This window comes from Nyctereutes procyonoides, unplaced genomic scaffold (assembly GCF_905146905.1).
Source record: "Nyctereutes procyonoides isolate TBG_1078 unplaced genomic scaffold, NYPRO_anot_genome, whole genome shotgun sequence".
Classification (NCBI taxonomy): domain Eukaryota; kingdom Metazoa; phylum Chordata; class Mammalia; order Carnivora; family Canidae; genus Nyctereutes; species Nyctereutes procyonoides.
Window position 1 is genome coordinate 39,581,538 of NW_026575030.1, and position 10,841 is coordinate 39,592,378.

Sequence of the window (10,841 nt, forward strand, 5' to 3'; positions counted from 1 at the left end):
AGTTTATGTCTATAGCAATAGATAGATTAATTTAGCTTGAAATAGTCAATACAGAAAGCTAAAACTTGATTGACTTGATTAAATGTTTCTAAAATATTGACTAAGAAGAGAAATGCATTGTTCAGATCCCTATGCAAAAATGAAGTGATAGCATCTTTGACTTTGTTGAAGAAAAAATGAATATTAATTGAAAGCCAATGAAGAACAATAACAAGGAATTGAAAGGTTGATAATATATATCAACAGACTTGAATGCAAAAGTCACCCAGATCTAAAATATGTTTGTTTCACTATTAATAAATTAGCTTCCTATTTATAATGTCAGCCTTTCACTTTAAACAACTAGCCACAAGGTGTTGCCTGGTGCTTGGGGGTATGATACTATAAAAAAGAATTCATGCTTTTTTGCTGCTGCTCTTAAGATGAAACAAAAGTATAATTTAAATCCTTCCCACCATTGTTACATAACAAAAATTCACCTGAGTAAATCTTAAAGATCTGATTGGCTCTATTAAAGATTCATGAACTGAGCAGCATCCCATCTAACAAATTGTAAGGAGCCCACTGAGTTGCAGAAAAGGAAAGATTTTTACAGGCAGAGAGTGAGTGGGAGAAAAGGAAACTGTTAGCAGAGAATGCATTGTTTTAGGCAAAGTCACCCTCCTAACAGGAACACAAAGGGTCTATCAGCCAGCACATACTTTCTAGTGCTAACCAGGAAATTCTAGGTTAGCTCATTTCTTTTTCTTTTCTTTCTTTTCTTTTCTTTTCTTTTCTTTTCTTTCCTTTCTTTTACCTTTTCTTTTCTTTTCTTTCTTTTCTTTTTTCTTTTCTTTCCTTTCTTTTCTTTCTTTTCTTTTTTCTTTTCTCTTTTCTTTTTTTCTTTTCTTTTCTTTCCTTTCCTTTTCTTTTTTTTTCTTTTTAGAGCTTTTATATTTTAGTTTATTCTTCATTTAACTTTTAAAACACTACTATAGTTGAATATTAAAACAAAAGCAATAGCAAGTAGTGAGCTATGATTATAGTCCTTCACTCATTCACTACTGCATATAAAATGCCAGCAGTGTTATTCACTGGCCCCATTAAAAAAGAGGTCAGACACTGAACACCACCCCTAGGATGATGTTCATCATCCCCATGCTTCCCCATTGTAATGGTGCTGTCTTTCCTGATTGGGATCAAAGTCCACCAGTGCTACCTGGTCCATTTCATCAGTCTCTTCTACTTCCTTCCTCTCAGGTAAGAGTTTTTCCAGCAAAGAAAGTTTATCAGGAGAGAGAAAGCCATTCTTGGGGAAGTTTAACGTAAATTAGATAATAAGGCAACGTTTCTCTTATGGCTTATGATAAAATGGCATGCCTTCCTTTAGCACACACTTGATATTCCCATGCTTGACAATCCGACCTGGATGAGAGGTGATGATGATGGTTCGATTGTCAAGAATAGACACTGGCTTTTGAAAGCCACACAGGGTTTCAACCAGCTGTATATCCATACACATGAAAAGATCTCTTCGAGTAAAAACAGCATGGTCCTTCTGATCCGAAACAATGATAATATCTCCTGGTTCCAGTCCCAGTTCTTGGTCTCCCTCACCATGGAACATTATCTTCTGGCCGTCTTTCATGCCTTTGTCAATATACACTTATAGAATCTTCTCTTGAAATATCTTCCCTCCATTGCAGCTTTTACATCTATCTTTAGGACCGATCTGTTCCCCATGGCCGTGGCATTCCTTGCACACAGATTGAATTTGCTGAACCATTCCAGATCCAATCTGATGAATTCTTACTTGCATTCCAGTACCTCGGCAATTGGGACAATATTCAACTGCTCCTTTCTTACCACCTCAGCCTTCACATTTATCACAAATCACATTCTTTTGCAGAGCTAGTTTTCCTGTTGCACCATTATGTAAATCTTCTAAGGTTACTGAGAGCTGATATACAACATTTTTACCTTTCCTTTCTCTCTGCATCCTTCCTCCTCCTCCAAAACACATGTCAAAGATGTCCATGGGGGAGCCAAAACCAGCAGCAGCTCCACCCTCTTTAATTGCCTGTTCTCCTCCTTTGTCATATAATAACCTTTTCTTTGCATCAGAGAGCATTTCATAAGCTTGAGAAATCTGCTTAAATCTCTGTCCTTCATTTGGATTCTTATTAGTGTGGTACTCCAAGGCCAGTTTCAAGTAAGCCTTTTTCAGTTCCTCCTGGGTGGCATTGAGTTTGACCCCCAGAACATCACAGTAAGTGGTTTCTTTCACCACTTTCTATAGCGAGTGAGAGGGCCAAGGCCGGTGTGGGGGAGCAGGAAGGAGCGTGGTGCTGGGCGCAGCTTGGTCAGCCACCACTCCTCCATGTTTCACTGAGTGCTCTGGAAAGTTCCCTAGAGGTCACATTCCTGAGAGATGCTGAAGCTGCAGTTAGGTTACATATTAAGTCTTGGTAGAGTTTAGCATAAGTGACTCCATTTTGAGCTTACTATCTGCTTTTAAACATCATGAACAGTTTATCTGTTAACTCCATGAGGATTAAACAGGCTTACTGTGAAAAAAGGATAACCGATGTTTCAAGTATACAATATTATCTGCTGGATTGGTTTTCAGTTATATGTAAATAGGGAAAAAAACACTTTAAAATCCTGCCATGTCCCCAAGTCCCCAAATGATAAATATTTTGACAGTCATATTTCATCTAGTCCTTTGAACAAAAATAATAAAATGTGTGTATATATATATATATATATATACATATATATAGTATTGATTAGAACTTTTGAAGCAAAACAAAATATGTTGGTTTAACATTTGAAAATCTGTATAATTCAATACATTAACAGAACAAAGGAGAAAAGTAGTAAGATCATCTCAATGGATACAGAAATATGTGTTTGTAAAATTTAATGCCCTATTGAATCCAGGCAAAGGAAATAACCGTGGAGCCCCAAACAACAAAATGAGTTGGAATAATAACAGAAGATCTAGAATCAATGATTAGATAAAAGAAGAAAAACAGCTGGTAAACTAAGATAAACTAATTTCTGAAAAGACTAATGAAGAAGAAAATTGAGAGGGAAATAGCACAATGAACAAAATATAGAAGAGAAAAAATCGTCATTATAGTATTGAAATTATTTTATTTTTATTTTTTAATTGTTTTAAAAATACTACATAATGTACCTAAAAATCCAAATTCTGATAAGGTAGAAAAATATATTACAAAGTTGGTCCAAGATGAAATGTAAATCATAAATAGAAAATAAAAACATTAAAATGATTGACATGGCAATTTTTTAAACTACCCATACAAAGTCCATGTCCAGGCAGTTTAGCCAACTGTACCAAACATTTAAGGATAGATAATTGTCATGAGCACACTGTGGAGGCACACACACGAGTTGTTTCTTTCCACAATGTCAGCTTTATTCTATCATAAAGCAAAGTTAAATCACAATTATAAACCAGGATTCCAAACTGAACAACATTTCACCATGTGATTAAACTTGACTTCTTACACAGCACAGAAAGCAGGACAGAAGACAAACCACAGAACAAACAAGATAACAGAAGTGAGCAGAAAGTTAACGAACCAATGCAAAGTCAATCTGTGGGCGTGCAGTTGAAATAAGGCCTTGGTCTGGTCCGGGTCAGGTCTTGGCACTACTGCTCCTTATGTTCAAGCAGTGAAGAATCTCCGTTCTGTTCGAAGATCAATTGGTAGAGCCCTGGCAGCAGTTGCCTTTCTTAAGTGGTCAGACAGAGAAGGGTCAAGTCTGAAGAGTCTGACAGTTTCTGCCAAAATCCTTCACTTTTTAAAGGGATTTAATCAGTTTTGGATCCCTGCAAATCTCCGAGTCTAGTCTTGCTAGTTATCAGTTCTGGGGTGTCAGCTGACATTGGTCCCAGAGATATCTCCTGGCTGCAGTACCTTAACTGCTTGAGTCATTGCTTGACACAGGCTCTTTCTTGACACAGGCTCCTGCTTGACACGAGAGACTCCATTTTGCTCTCTACAATAATTCTATTCCATACTTTCTGGAAATAAAAACAGAAAGAAAAATCCTGAAAACTTATAAGTATAATCTTGATAACAAACTGGAGAAGTGGAATCCAAAAAAAATGAATTTACAATTAATTTTCAAATATGACATAAATGTAAAAATTCTAAATAAAATAGTTGAGTTCACTTGCATATAAAAAATGACCATATATCACATAAAGTAGTGTTTGTCACAGTATAACATGAGAAAATCTCTCATTTCAATTTATCACAACATTGGTTCTAATGAATTGTGATACCTAAATATTTATAAACTCCTAACTCTGACACTCATTTAAAGCAAAGGCTCCAAAAAGTGCTTCAAAGGAAAACGGAACATCTTCATGAACCCAAGATAGGCAGAAAAAGGGAAAAAACTATTAGATTATTTTAAGAGTAAACTAAATAAACATCATAAGACTTTACTAAAAGAGTGAAAAGCAAGAAAAGCACAAAGAACTAAACAGAACTATATAGAAAGAACTATAAATCAATAAGGAACTATATAGAGAGAACTATAAATCAATAAGAAAAAAGCAGACAATAAAAAAAGTAGTCAAATGATCTAAAACAACAGTTTTAAAGAGAATATCTATATGACTAGAAAATGTATAATAAGGAATTCAACTATTTAGGAATGTAAAATAAAATCACAATCTGAAATTACTGTTCTATTTGCAGAAGTGCTAAAATGAAAAATACACAAAACTATTAGAACTATCAACCAACTCGACAAATACAACACTAACATGAAAAAAGTCGGCATGCATTATTAGAAAAATAAGTATTAGAAAATATAAGAAATTATATTCTCAATAGCAACAGTCCCATATAGAAATTACTAACAGGTGCTTGTGTGGCTCAGTGAGTTGAGCAGTTGACTCTTGGTTCTTACCAAGATCCTGTTCTCAGGGTTGTGAGATCAAGTCCCTTGTCCAGCTCTACGTTCAGCAGAGAGTCTGCTTGAGATTGTCTCTGCTCTAGCCCCAGTTCACAAGTTCTTTCTATAAATAAATAAATAAATAAATAAATAAATAAATAAATAAATCTTAAAAAAATACATAACAAATTTAATGTGTAAGACCGTTATTGAAAAGCAAAGTAAGCTCTATTAAAATAATTAAGACATGGATAGAGAGATGAATCGTTAGTATCAATACATTCTAATTTTAAAAGTTAAGCAAAAGTTTTTACCTAATGATTCTCAAATACAGGTGAACATATGTAGTCAATGGGTATCTAAGGCAGTTTTATTATTTTTTAAAGATTTTATTTATTTATGAGAGAGAGAGAGAGAGAGAGAGAGAGAGAGAGGCAGAGACACAGGCAGAGGGAGAAGCAGGCTCCATGCAGGGATCCCCATGTGGGACTCCATCCCGGGACTCTAGGACCACTCCCTGGGCCAAAGGCAGGCGCTAAACCACTGAGCCACCCAGCGATCCCCTAAGGCAGTTTTATTAAAAGAATAACAATACGACACATTACTAAGATGTATTAATTAAAATACTGGATTATCAACAGACCTGGAACTTGTTATAATAGTTACACACGTATACTAATTATGTAATCATTCTCAGTATATGGTTTCCAGGGCAGCTATCTCTGGAGAATTTGTTATATGTGCAAAGAATTGAGTCTCTCCCAGATCTGGTGAGTCAGAAAGTTTAATGTTGCACCTCAACAACCTACATTTAACCAGCCGTGGTGCCTTTGTAATGTGTGAACGTCACTAGGTTGAAGTAATTTCCCAGAATACTCCTTTCTTTATGTTTGTGATTAGGGAAGGCCAAAACAGATTTTTGCATGAGATTGGTAGGGTGGAATTGGAGCAGCAGCCATTCTGTAGCTCACACTTTTTTTGGCTTCCCTGTCACAGTTTAATTAGGCTCACCTTATTGGCCTGAAGCACTATCTGTACCTACAACTGCTCTCCCTCTCCCTTCCTTGGATCATCCTTCCACTTCAACTCCTAGGCAAGGTATATGTGTACTTTTAGAGCCCACTCCATCACAGTGAAAGGCAACATAAGTTGTTAAGGTTTTCACCACTTGTGATCTCCAGTTTGTGCTTGGGGGATCCTTTGTTCTTACCTCTTTTACTTTACATATAACTTTATTTCTGATCACATGCTCTGTGGACTTCAAGCTTCCACATCAGACACAGAGAAAATAGTCTTCCAAGATGCTTAACCAGCTTCCACAATTATATAAGGTCAAGTTCCTGTGACAAATCCCTGCTTTTCTACTGAACCCTAGCTAATACACAAACACTGGTGATTGTGATGCATGCTGAGATTGAGAACTCCTAGTATAGTAATTTAACAAAGTATGAGATTATTTCATAAAATGTGTTCAAGGGAATTGGCTCATGTTTAGGGTGAAAAGCAACATCATACCACAAGCAACAAACTTTGGATAGTTTAAAGATTTAATGTGAAAAGTGAAATTACTACCAATGTGGATAATATGCGTATTTCTTTATGACAATGGACTGTTTAAGAATTTTTTTTTTAAAGAAGAACCTAAAAGCACACATTTTAAAAGAATAAATGGTGGCTTTGAATTTCTAAGACTTAAAAATTTTGTTCAGTGAAGGGCACAATAGACAAAAATTAGCAGACAGATGAAAGACTATTTTTAGTGTTTCTAGTTGCTGAAAAATATACAAAAATAAGGACATGAGAAATTCTTACAAATGCATATGATAAAGGCAGAAAAATCCCATTGGCTTTTCATACATGAACCAGTCATTTATAGAGGTGAAACATGAATGTGTAATTATTTGAATTTATTCACAACCTCAGAAATAGAATACAGATTAAAAGCAAAAATGGTATATTACTTGAATTGGCATTTTATTGCTCTCATAATAAAATACCACAAACTTCATAGGTTACTGCAACAAATACCACCTCACAGTTTATATCAGCCAAAATTGGGGGTTGGCTCAACTCGCTTTTCTGCTCTGGGTTTCACAAGTCAAAATCAAAGTGTTGGCAGCCTGGGGTTTTATGTGGAAGGCTGTGGTAAACATCAGCCTTCAAGTTCCTTCAGATTATTGGCTGAGATCAGTTACTTGTGATTGAGCAACCGAGGTCCCCCTTTCCTTGCTGGCTGTCAGTCAACCAGGGAGCTACTTTCAGCTTCAGGAGGCCACGCGCATTCCTTGGCTCCTCATTCTCTTCTTCTGTCTTCAAAACCAGCCACAACAGATGGAGACCTTCTGATGCTTTGAATCTCTATGATTTCACTTCTGCCTCTTTTCTCTGTACCCTACCTCTCAGTCTCAAACTTTTGCCTCCTTCTGCTGCTATGAAGAGTTCATGTGATTACATTAACCCTGTCCAGATAATCCAGGATAATTTCCCTACTTTAAAGCCAACTATTAGCAACCTTAATTTTATCTGAAAAGTCACTGAACAGCAGTACCTAGGTTACTGTTTGAATAACACGGAGAACTTGGGAAGGGACATATTTATAATTCCGTCAACCCATATCTTTTGTATCTATAATATTAGCAGGAATTAAGAAGTAAAGGCTAGCAACAATGTACTATAGCATGAGTCTTGAAAGTGTTTCTGGTGGTAAATGTAAATTCTTGTATCTATATTATATTGTTTTGTTTGTTTAGAAAGAGGAAGAGAGGGCAGCTTGGGTGGCTCAGTGGTTTAGCACCACCTTCGGCCCAGAGGATGATCCTGGGGTCCTGGGGTTGAGTCCCACATTGGGCTCCTGCATGGAGCCTGCTCCTCCCTCTGTCCGTGTCTCTGCCTCTCTCTCTGTGTCTCTCATGAATAAATAAATAAAATCTTGAAAGAAAGAAAGAAAGAAGAAAGAAAGAAAGAAAGAAAGAAAGAAAGAAAGAAAGAAAGAAGAAAGAAAGAAGAAGGAAGGAAGGAAGGAAGGAAGGAAGGAAGGAAGGGAAGGAGGGAGGGGCAGAGGGAGAGAGAATCTTAAGTAGACTCTATATCCGGTGCGGGGCTGATGCCAGGCTCAGTTTCACAACCCTGAGATGATGGCCTAAGCCAAAATCAAGAGTCAGAACCTTAACTGACTGAACCACCCAGGTGCTCCAAACTTGCATCTATTTTAAAAAGCATTTAAATATCTTGTGTTTTTCTTGTATGCATACATATATAGTGTGCGTGTATCTGTGCATATTGAAAGTAAATTTGGAAGACATACATTAAATATATAATGTGTATAGTGAATGAAGGAGGAAAAATTAAATAAATAAAATGTAATAAATGAAATAAAACATTAAGGACAGGAAATGATTATAAAAGTATGACTTAAACTGAGAACTATAGTCAAAATGATCCTGTGCACATAAAGGAAACAATCACATAAAAACATTTAAAAAGAGCATTAACAAACCTTTTTGAGAACAAAAGCTATCCAGGAAAAAATGTGGTGGAATAACAATTACATTGTAAAATTTTACCTCTATTGCTTGTCCTTCCTTTTTCTTTTTCCCCAGTTCAAACATGAATTGGTATGAAACAGATGGGAATTGGAAATATATAGCAAACTATTCTTTTCTTTTCTTAAGATTTTATTTATTTGAAAAACAGAAGCGGGCAGAGACACAGGCAGAGGGAGAAGCAGGCTCCATGCCAGGACCCTGATGTGGGACTCGATCCCGGGACTCCAGGTTCACACCCTGGGCCGAAGGTGGCACTAAACCGCTGAGCCACCCGGGCTGCCCACTATTTTGTCTTTTGTCTTTCAAATGCCAAAGCACAAATGAGGGTAGGGCCAGGTATCAAAGGAGGTCCTAGTTGGGGGATCTGTGGGCATAGACTGAATTCCTTGAAAAAATAGAAAGGAGGGGTTATTTTCTATTAACCTTCAAGGTTCTCCCCCAACCCCATAGGTTTGCAAGAGGGAAAAGGGGAAAGAAAATAGAAATCATTGGGGCAGAGAGTTCCCAAGATATTTCACAGCAGTATCAAAGGTAATAAGGGCCCAGGTACATATTGTAACCAGTCATGTGAGAATTTCAATAGCCTTACAAACTGAGATAGAAAAATCAGAGACACTAGAGTTGAAAGAGCCCTGTAAACATGGACTAAGTCCTTCACAGAAACAACCTACAAGGATTGTTATTAAAGAGTAGTTGGGGCGTCAAATCCCCCAAATGACTTATCATTGCATGAGATCACACAATTCACAATTCAAGGGTGTAGAAACCCTAGTAAAGGATAACATTGGACCCTAGTAAAGGATTACATTTTCCACTGGCATGCTGAAATGAGGTCCAGAAATCAAGCAAAGGTGCCATTAATAGAAAATAAAGTTACATAATTATTCATGCAGATTTTTAAATTGGTATTCATCATCACCAGGGATGTTTTAAGAACAACAGTGTGACCAAAAGTGTCAAACTCAATATTCATTGAATTTTGCAATGCGGTCATTGGTTATTTTGGTGACAGCTAAAATAGAATGCACTGTAAAGCAAGAAGGAGGTGAGAAAATGAAATTCGTGATAACTATCTCTCTAAACAATATTGTGTCCAAAGCACAGCAGAGAGATTAGACAATGGCTGCAGAATGATGGATGACTGAACTATCAGATCTCATCTACAACTAATGTACATCAATGTTAAATCCTAAATCTCTTTCAAACCTACTTATTTTTCTCACTTGCTTCCATATCAAGGAAAACCTTATAAAAGCTACAATATTCTATCATCTAGAGTATAAGCAATATCTTCCCAACTTATTCTAAAATTTCTTTCAAAATATAAAACAAGAGAAGGTAAAGATGGGAGATTCAGACTCTGATTGCAATTTATTGCATAGGAAATAGTGCACAGAGTTCTCTTCCCAAAATATTACCCACTCTTAAATACCTAATAAAATCACTTTATATCCTATTTTACAAATATGAAGAACATATATATGCGGCTCTCAAGAACCTCCAGCTTTGCAATGAATGTGAAACAAATGCATAACGTCAGGGGGATTAGCGAGGGAAAAGAAAGGAGGGAATCTGAAGTAAATGAATTCTTTATGGGGAAGCAAGAAGACCAGAAAGTGAGTGCAGCATTCAGAAAGCAACAATATATTAGACAAAGGTAAAATAAATGCAAGAGAGTATATAATAAGGATAGCTGGACATGGGGTTTCATCATAAATTTTGGAGAAACTTGCAAGAGGTGGAGAAAGCTGTACTTAATTTAGTTAGAAATAATGGAGTATCAAAGATTATTACAGGGAGAAGCCATGAAAGTATTACACATTGGCAAGATCATTCTGGCATTACGCTATATGATTACCCTACTGGATGATCACTGGAAAATTATAGCAAAAGCCCAGCTATACCATAAATACATATAAATTAGGGTCAAAGGACTTAAGGGAAGAATTGGATTCAAGAAAACAAAAAATGTTGAAAATAAGTGATGACATCTGGAGGAAAAGGATACAAACAATTAAGTAAAATTATAATTAGAATGTGAAGTTTAAACCCTTTCTGATGACAAAAATTTATTTGACCAAGACATGTAACGAATGATGTACAAATAAAATAGTTTGTATGTATCAATCACGTTTACCTTATTAATGATGTCATTACGTCTTATATGACGTTAAGGTTTTGTTTGTTTTACCATTGGGTTAGTCATGAGCTGGGAAAGATAAATTTGTCTCCATAATATGTTTTCTGCAATTCTCCTTGCATCTCATTCAATTTCTGTTTTATGATAGTTGCTGCTAGGATAATTTGTGCATGAATATTCACAACTGTTGTATCTTCATTTTATGATAAACCCTTTAGCATTCTGAAGTGGCCTTC

General features: G+C 36.1%; 1 pseudogene; it reads right to left on the minus strand.

Annotated features, from left to right (window-relative positions):
- Positions 1-1,029: 1,029 nt before the first annotated feature.
- Positions 1,030-3,947, minus strand: LOC129503724 (dnaJ homolog subfamily A member 1-like; annotated as a pseudogene).
- Positions 3,948-10,841: the final 6,894 nt, after the last annotated feature.